Genomic DNA, 10,014 nt, shown 5'->3' with positions numbered 1-10,014 from the left:
AAAAATAAGTTTAAAAATATCTACCTAATACCATCTAAACTTGAGGCTTCATTGCCTTGAACATATTTAAATGTAATATATAACTGCAACATTACTGTTATTTCTATCCAACTTAAGATGAAAGAAATTTGTAAAGATGCTTTGACACTCCAGAATGCATCACAGGTACTAAGGTATTACAGGTTCAGCCAGCTGACAAAGGAAAACAAAAGCTGAACCCTGGACTCCTACCAGTACCTTCCCTACAAATCCGAGCAAAAGTAGCTCTCTGTCACATTTCTACACAAGTAGGAGTGGTTTATGTCAAATTGTGCAGGTGGCAAGGTAATATTTATCTATAGTTACTAATTTACCTGAGCTTTAACATTTGCACACACTATACAGAGGTGGACACAGCAGAGAAACAGATATATCTCTGCTGTTAAGGACGTAAACCAAAAGGTGAGTGGTCAAGACTTCAAACAAAGCATCAACAACTGACAAGTCTCAAAAGAAACCAACCAGCAGCCTGGCATCATTTATTATTCATCATCACCTTTAAATATTTTGGTGTTTAACATACATTTAGTGATAGCAAAGTCATCATAAACATGTATTCAGCAATAATCTTAGTAAAACTAATTCTTCTGTGTCAGTTTTCTGTCCAGGAGCCTTTATCTCTTATTGATGGCAGAAAACTGAAAGGAGTTCATCCAACATGCAGGCTGTAGTTGACTTTCTACATGTATTCAACACTGAGGCCAGCAGAACATCTGTGACACTCAGCCTCTTCCTCATTTTTCTTGGTCTCCTCTACTGGTGAGTAAAAAAAATATCAGTAGGCTTATAGGTGATATACTTTTTGCAGTGGAAATGAGTCCACTTACATAATCTGCTAGTGCCACAGAGCACATACACTGACATTTTATAGAAGAGATAGTGCAAAAGAATGCAATAATAAATCTGTAGGCAGAATCTGGGTAAAGGTTAAGGTCTGTGATCTTGATTGCATTTGATTCTAATTCTTTTCATTCAAAACGCAACCAACAAAGCACATTTCAACACTTGTAGGTATTCAGTCTACCCCTTCTCAATCCTCTCACGATGTGGCATCAACCATCCAAAGCCAGTACCTTTCATGTTTCAGCAGGTAAGATGCAATGTAATAAAGGACGACTGGAATTTTCTCCAACATCTGCTTCATTTTGCATCAAATCCTTGTTCTGACTTTTTGTCATCATTAAAAGACTGTCATTTGACATATATCCAGTTCTTATAAAGTTGTGTGTGTGTAATAAGGCACCATGCTGTTAGGTTTTCTACAGTTTCAGTTAAAATAATAATTTGTCTGCAATGTGGATATTTTCAGACTGGTGTCATGTTTTTTAAATATTTTTTCAGGGTTTTTTGAAACCTCTTAATGACCCCATAAAAACACATGGTAAAGTATGTGGGTAAGTATAAAGATGTCCTACAGCAGCACCTACTGAATATACTATATTCTGAATATTTTACAGAGTTAAAATGTAAAGTGAGATGAAACCTTGTTTTGGCTGGAAATGCACTCATATGTTATATATGTCAGGGTCCTGAGCCTTTTGCCCAGTGTTTTGTGTTTTGTTCTTAAGTTCTGTTAACACTGATATTCTTCTGTGTTTCTGAGTTTCCCTTTGGTTTTGATTCTCAGTTCACTATCTGTTTTGAGTCCTGTTCTTAGTTATAATTATTGTATGGAGCTCCTGTTTCCCTGTTTTCCAATGCCTATTTTATCCCTCTGTGTCCTGGTCCCTTGTTTTGTGTGTTTTGCATTTAGTTTTGCTCCCGATGTTGTGTTACATCTGCATTTGTTTACCTTTTACCCTCTTCCTGTTCCTATGTCCTTGTGTTTTGCTTTGGCTTCTCTTGATTAATTATTCCCAGCTGTGTCTCCACCTGTTCCTGTTCCTCGGCTTAAATACTCCTGTGGTGTATTTAAGCCGTGAGTTTCCCCCACTCCTTGTCATGTTGTTTGTTGTCGTTAGCCTTACTCACTGTGTGTTTGTCTCCGATGTTCCTCTTCCCAGTTGGTGCTCCCAGTGTATTTAGCTCCTGGTCTGTTCCTTGTCTATAATTTATTTTCCAGCAAAAAGGCTGTAGCTACTTTTGAGTTTACATTCCATGTCCAGAGTCTGCATTTTGGGGTCCTGTCCTGTCTGCCACACAGCACTACATGACAATATATGGCATATTTCAGGTATTATTTGGGCCGCACACCAGTCGTGGTGGTAGCAGACCCTGATATGCTCAGACAAGTGATGGTCAAGGACTTCAGTAGCTTCCCTAACAGAAAGGTGAGGACATTATGCAAACCATAGATGTACGTGCATAATATGTGTACGTTCCTGATTTTTACACAAGTGTTAATGATGGGCTATTATAGATTTTTGCACATGTGCTCTTATGTTTCTCTATCCAGCTGTTTGTGTCTGCCAAAAAGCCTGTGACTGATTGTTTGCTTCAGTTGAGGGACGAACGGTAGAAGCGAGTGCGGAGTATCCTGACCCCATCTCTCAGTGCTGCCAAGATGAAAAAAGTGAGAAAAAAAGTTTTCATTATCTGGTACAAGACGGACACGATAAGATGTCCAGGATATCCAATTATATACATAGCCATTCAACACATCTGAAGTTGAGGAATTCAAACAGTGTATTCATTCAAGCTGAATTCAATCAACAACCATTTTGTAAAATATTGACAATTATAGTTGATCACTGTTTTTTAACAATGTCAAATTTTAAAGTTGGGGGGAAGACATCATGTTTTCTTGTCACAGCTCCAGGCTTGCAGATCTGGGATCTTGAGTTAGATGACTCAGTACTTCTGAATTGTTGCAAGTCCACTGGCACAGGTCAAAGCTTCCTGAGTCTAGAAGGTTCCTAAGATGATCCACCAGTTGACAACTGGCTGTGCACACACAGTCAGTTGTCAACGTAGAGGCAGTTCTTGACTGAGAACCTCAGGTCATTTCCAGGTGGGCTGTGGTCAGCAACATGGCGCTGCACGGCATATGTTGTGCAGCAGGGGCAACAAATAGTGCCAAAGAGCAAGACCTGCCACTAATAGATTCTTGGAGGTTCTTGAATATTGGGACTTCAGCAGAGAATGGTCATCAGGAAGTAGGTGCACTTGATGTAACATCCCCTTGATGTCACCATTAATTGCGATGGGATGTTTGTGGAACCTCACCATGACTTCCAGCAAGGGGGCACCTAGGGTGGGCCCCAGCAGAAGATGCTGATTCAGAGTCTGACAGAGGTACTGGTGAGAGCAGTTAAAAATAATGTGATCCTTACCATTGTGTGTGACAAGGTGATGAGGCATATACCAAACTTCTTGAGGTGGGGTCTTATCCTGGACTTCCTTCACAGCACACAAGTCAATAAGCTTCTGCACCGCTGCTTTGTAGGAGTTGGCTCGCTGAGGATCTTCACAAGTCATATTTCTGTGCTACGCAGGAGAGGCATTACTGACTCTTTGGTTGTGTGTAGTGGAGGTATATTTGAGTGCTGTAGCAATGGAGTGCAAAACCTGAGGATTCCATCGACTTCTGGTCAGACTATCTTGGCTTCAAGCAGAGCTACAACCTCCTTTGAGCGAGTAACTTCTCTGACCAATGAGAGATGACGTCTACCTGCCAGAGTCTTTCAACATTTCGGAGTAGCTTGTCCACTTATGGTGGTGATGAAGTGAACAGGCACTGGGTAGAGTGGGTTGGCTGCAGCATCAGCTGGGTTGGAGATTGGAGGGTCCATCTAAGCCTGGTGTGAACTGCCACATGACCACCAGGTAGACCAAGTCTGACTGGCTCAATCAGAATCAGAATCAGAATCAGAATACTTTATTGATCCCAGAGGGAAATTTCTGTTGTTACAGCTGCAACCGTTTCATTTAAACGAGTAAACCAAAAACACAATAACATACACTAAGGCATAAAAATATAAAGACTAAAGAGATAATTTGACTATAAACACATCTAAATCTATACACATATGAAACTTGTGAGTGCAAAAAAAAAAAAATTTTTAAATAGGTGTCATTATATATATATATGCACAGTCCTTTTTGTACAATGTATAAGTGTATGTACAATGTATATAGTGTATGTACAATGTATGTGGAAATTTAAACAATTTTATGTACAATTGAATACTGATAAATGAATGACACAATAGGGGTAATGACATGAGGCTGATTAGATCCTGTGAGAAGCAAAGGCTTGGCTTCTAGAGTAGGTAGGGGAATGCCATGCAGATGTTGGAACTTCTTCTGTAGGTGGTCAACAGTGAAAGGAATGTTGAGCTAGGTTGCGGCAACTAGTGGTGAAGGCACTTTTGATTCTATAGCTGGTTTGCAGATTGATGGCAGGGGAAACCCAGAATGACAGGGTGTGTCCATGAAGGACCTGGATATCTTGATGGTGCTCAGGGGGAGGTCTTCAGGAACACCCTTCAGGCCAAGGGACTCAGCTGCATTCAGCAGAAGCATGGTTCTCTCAGACCAGTCATCCAAAATGGCAAAGGTGCCTATGGTTCTACCCTCATACTTCACAGTTACTGGGACAACTTTCAACATGACCCCATTCTCTAACCGAAGGCGGATGAGGTAGATGGCCTCGGAGGCTGAACCAGTTAGGCAACTCTCTTCTCTACTTCTACCTCCTTGTTGCCCTGCTCTGATCTGGTATTTATATCTAGCTAGGAGATGTTTCCCATGAGAGAGGTGGCATTGTTTCTATAAGGTGCACTGAGCTGCTTGATGAGTCAAGAAAGCAACCGGTTCACTTTGTCTCTTGGCTGTCTTCTTGGCTGAAGTCTCCTTGTGTGGTGAGGAGACAGTATTTGCTGGCTCTCTGGCACTATGTAGGATTGTCACAGCTAGCTTACTATCCGAAAAGCCATGCTTTTCCTTAGTGCTCTGGGCAGGGTGAAGAGAGGTTATGTTTTCACTACTGTTTGTTTGTTTGTCTGTTAGCCACGTAACTCAAAAATTTGAACTTTATGGACATAATCCTTAGGACATATGATTTCATTTTCAAGGTCAAGAACATGAAGAAATTTTTACATTTTAAAACTCGTTATCTCATAAAATTCATATTTAATCTATTGCAATGACATTTGGTACTGAGGTATAAACAGTTGCTGTTGATAAATTATTGTCGTTTTCTATCTTAAATTAAAACACTCAGAATGACGCAAAGTGAACTGCAAACCCCACACAAAAATCACATACACATATACAATTCATATTTCTTGTTCTTTTTTTCATTTAGATTTTTTTTACAGGATGCTGTTAGGTTACATAAACTGACTACAGTACCAGTCAAAAGTTTGGACACACTCACCCATTCATATGAATAGTGAGTGTGTCCAAAATTTTGACTCGTGCTGTCTATATGTATGCCATTATCTGTTCATAAGGCTCTCATTTTTTAAATAAAATCATATTTTACAGTCTTTAAAAACCAATAAGATACATTTCTTGTCTTTGTGATGCAGTATGACAGCATCAGGTGGTATCAATTGCAGTGTAGTAATGGCACACAGAAAATTTGGGGTTGGGGATTTATGCACGCTACTGAGTGCCCTTAAAGTTTGCATTTGTCATCATGTCTCTGCTTGAGTGTAGATGATTCCGCTCATCAACACAGCCACTGATGCCCTGATGAAGAATTTAAATGCCCCTGCTGAGTCAGGAGAGGCTTTTGACATCCACAGGTAACTACAACAACAAGAAGCAAAAGCTGAAAGAATTAATTTAGTATGTTTTTGTTGTCACTCATATTCTCCTTTGTATATGTTTTCTTGCAGATGCTTTGGGGGCTTTACCATGGATGTTGTTGCCAGTGTGGCATTTGGAACTCAGGTGGACTCACAGAACAACCCAGACGACCCATTTGTCCAACATGCTCAGATGGCCGCTCCACCTTCTTTCTTCAAGCCCATTCTGTTACTTTTTTGTCAGTAATTGTTTTACCTTCATTGAATTTTGGAGAATTATATTGGACATTAAAACAGGAAGATGATGGCAAAGAAAGTATATATATTTATGCATATCAGGAATGTTTAATTGATTTATACTATGACACAGAAAAATCCGGAATTATTTAAAACATTTTTAATATTTTTACAACTCTTACAGAAATTAAGCATAAAAAGCATTTTGTGTATTAAGTATTTAAACATTTTTGTTAGGATATTGTGCATATGCCTGTGTATATTGTTGGGATTTCTCTAAAGATTTGTGTTTCTGTCTTCAGTAGCTTTTCCCTTCCTCATGGCTCCTCTGTCAAGATTCATATACGACAAAACACAAGACAAGATGAACAATTTCTTTATTAACAGCATTCAGAAGATCATCAAACAGAGAGAGGAGCAGCCTCCTGAGCAAGTGAGTCTTTAACTGTTCTAATCAATCAATCTCCATGTATAACAGCTTTGAAAGAGCCTTTCCCCTTCATTTTTATTTATTCATTTATTATTTTTTACATGTAGAGGCGTAGAGACTTCCTTCAGCTGATGTTAGATGCTCGAGCTACCAAGGAGAGTGTGTCTTTGGAGCATTTTGACACATCAAACAATGATGATAATGAGATTGATCACAGGAACCAGCAGACCCAGCCTTTGGGTTTGATTCAGGGAAATCACTATCCTCATCTACAGGAGTCCTCTGTCCGCCGTCCACAGAAAAAGATTTTGAGTGACGATGAGATTGTGGGTCAGGCTTTCGTCTTCTTCCTGGCAGGCTATAAAACCAGTAGCAGCACATTAGCCTTCACCTGTTACGTGTTGGCCCTCCACCCTGAATGTCAAATCAAAGTACAGGCAGAGGTGGATGATTTCTACACTAGATATGTGAGTCTTTTGCATTGTAGTGTGTTTTGAGTTTTTTAGCTGCAAGTAGTTGTGGGCCATTACTGAATTTTTTCATGCTGCTTGTTTTTGTAGGAGTCAGCTGATTACACAAATGTCCAGGGGTTGAAGTATTTGGACATGGTTATATGTGAAGCTTTACGCCTCTACCCTCCTGGATTCAGGTAAAGAAGGATGATAATTGGGAAAAAGGCTGGCTGCAGTAGGGAGTGATATGATGTGACCTACCCACACCTGCTGAAAGAACTTCCATATTTGTCTTTTGTTAACATTCATGAGCTTATAATGGGGTATAGCTGTAATGTTATAATCAGAAAAACCTACCTGGAGCATTGTTGATAATGTTGCAAAATCCAAGGTGGATGCATTTTAAGAATGCACTTTTTCAGTGACTTTCATCACAGTCGGACTTCTCCGCTCTGAATGGACGCATGTAACGTGCAACAGAAAGCAGAAGAGGAAAGGGAAACTACTGCAGCTAAGAGGACAGCAGAAGGAGCAAAAAGCTGCAAATAAATTAGGAAATAATTAAATTTATTTTTCATTATTTTGTTCTCTTTATCTTCTCTGGTTGATAGCAATGGTAGGGGAAACACTTCATGTTCACAAAAGGTTATAGCTGTTGTAACTCTTGTGATTAGACTGACCAAGAGTTTGATTCTGTAATTGTCTGGAATAAACAAAAATATTTGAGTTTTAAAAATCAAACAATCTTGTTCATGATATTTTGTCCCACTAAAGTTTGCACGAGAAATAGAACATGACTGTGTGGTGAATGGTCAGCAGCTTCCTAAAGGAGCAATACTGGAGATTCCTGCAGACTTCCTCCATCGTGACCCAGAACATTGGCCAGAGCCTGAGAAATTCATTCCTGAGAGGTGCTTCAGTTCTGTCTGAATCTAGTAAAAAGACTGACTTGTATTTAATGAAAAATGACTTGACGTGACAAATTCACATTTACAAATATCACCACTTGCAGTTAACTTTGAAGTGAGCGACAACCAATCAAATGCTGACTTATAACATTAATAAGTTATGTATTAACCACGCGAACATCAAATATTTGTGAATTGGCATTATATTATGGCAGTAAATTACCATGGTAAAAATACAGGTTTTTACGGTGTGGTAGCCCCTTCTGTCTATTGAAGTTATACTACGTTCAGCCCACAAATACGACCCCAATTCCAAAAAAGTTCCTGTGAAAAATTGAAATAAAAAGAATGATTTGCTCATAAAGGAATTTCATAAAGTCATATTTTATTCGCAATAGAACATAAAAATATATCACACGTTTAAATGTAAACATTTTATTATTTCATGAAAAATAGTAGCTCATATTGAATTTGATAGCAGCAGCAAAGTTGGGACAGGGCCATATTGCCACCTTGTAGCATCCCTCTTCTTAACTGGGAACAGTCGACGGACTGTTGAGAAAAGTGCCTTTCCTATAACACTTCATTTTTAAACCTTATGAAATTTGTACTTAAGTCAGTTTTTGGTCTTGTTATTTAACCATTCATAACCAGTCTGGGTTACTTATTCCTTTACCTCCATTGTAGTGAAACATTGTTTAACAGTCTTTCAGACCAAAGCACATCTGTCATACTGTAACAGTTTTACATGAATTTATAAGTTCTACTCGAGCTAACAATCGTTGCATGCCACTGTATAACATACAAGGGTAATTTGTTTTTTCAATGTTGTATTTAGTGTTTTCCCACTAACAGTGTGATCTTTTTTCCCCACTCTCTTTCATTCTCCTCAAAAAAAAATAAAACTTGCTGTTGGTCCCCAGGTTTACACCAGAGGCTAAAGCCAGTCGACATCCATTTGTATACCTACCATTTGGGGCTGGCCCCCGTAACTGTGTGGGAATGAAGCTCGCCCTGCTCGAAATCAAAATGGCTTTAGTGCAGCTGTTCCACGGTTTCAGCATTCTGGCCTGTCCTGAGACGAAGGTAGGTTGGAGTTGAAGAAGGCTGATAAATATTCATTAAGAGCTGGTCCTACAATGAATACATCAGTTGAAGAAACACAGTCAGTCTGCATTTATATGTATAAACATGGACTCCTACAAACACTGTTTACTGTGCATTACAGTATATTAAAGAATTAAAACATCAACATATTTATATAATATACCATAAAGTAACCACCTGTAGGAAAACCTATGTTGTTTTTGTATACAGTACCAGTCAAAAGTTTCGACATACACACCCATTTTCACGGGTACTGTAAATGGTGTAAATAAATATTATATGCTTAAATTTTAAGGGTTAGTGCTGGCGTGACTAAAATCTGCTCCTGCATGTCCCTTAATTTATTTTCTTGTATTATACTATGTACGCAATATAAGTGTTTAGAGTGCCAGAATTGCCCATTGCCAATAATAACTACAGTGGAGTTTATTGAACATAAGAAACTGTATTCCATTGCAGGAAAATGTGCTTATATCACTAATGGTTAGATATGTATTTGTCAGCTACTTCCATTTTTGGCTATGATAGTTACATAAATATGTGGGAAATGTTTGTTTTGCTGAGGGGACTCTATTTTTTTTTAATCTTCAGGTTCCTATTGAGTTGAAAGCAACAAGCACTCTTGGACCTAAAAATGGTGTTTTTGTGAAAATCAGAAAAAGGCACCAAGGAGGTGGTCTGTTGAATTCTCCATCAGATGATTAGAGTATTTACACCATACTGTAACATAACAATCTTTGGAGTCCATAAGTTCAGCTGTCCTAGCTTAATTTTAGCCAGTCCTTAGGAGATGCTTGAGAAACTGCAGCACTGAAATGTTTCAGGCTTGAATATAATTAAGGGATTTACTGATTAATTCAAATGTTTCGAAGAGACATATCAATTGTAATATATTGATTGTTTGAACTGTTTGAATGATTTACACCTACAGTGGGGGAAATGCCACATGTGAAAAACCTCTAAAACCTCTACATACTGTACCTTTCAGCACTGATGGTGCCTTTCCTGGAGTTCAAATTGTCAATTCTATAGGCACTAACATCACTCTCCTCTTTAGTCCACAGCACGTGGCATCTAGTTTTCCAAAAATAATTGCAAATTTCAATTCCTCTGACCACAGAACAATTTTTCCATTTGGCCTAGAT

General features: G+C 38.7%; 1 pseudogene; it reads left to right on the top strand.

Annotated features, from left to right (window-relative positions):
* Positions 1 to 697: 697 nt before the first annotated feature.
* LOC115781954 (thromboxane-A synthase-like) lies at positions 698 to 9,574 on the top strand (annotated as a pseudogene).
* The last annotated feature ends 440 nt before the right edge of the window (positions 9,575 to 10,014 follow it).

The sequence above is a fragment of the Archocentrus centrarchus genome, chromosome 6 (assembly GCF_007364275.1).
Source record: "Archocentrus centrarchus isolate MPI-CPG fArcCen1 chromosome 6, fArcCen1, whole genome shotgun sequence".
In the NCBI taxonomy this organism is placed as follows: domain Eukaryota; kingdom Metazoa; phylum Chordata; class Actinopteri; order Cichliformes; family Cichlidae; genus Archocentrus; species Archocentrus centrarchus.
Note: the sequence above shows the minus strand (reverse complement) of the source record. Positions and strands in the feature narration are given on the sequence as shown.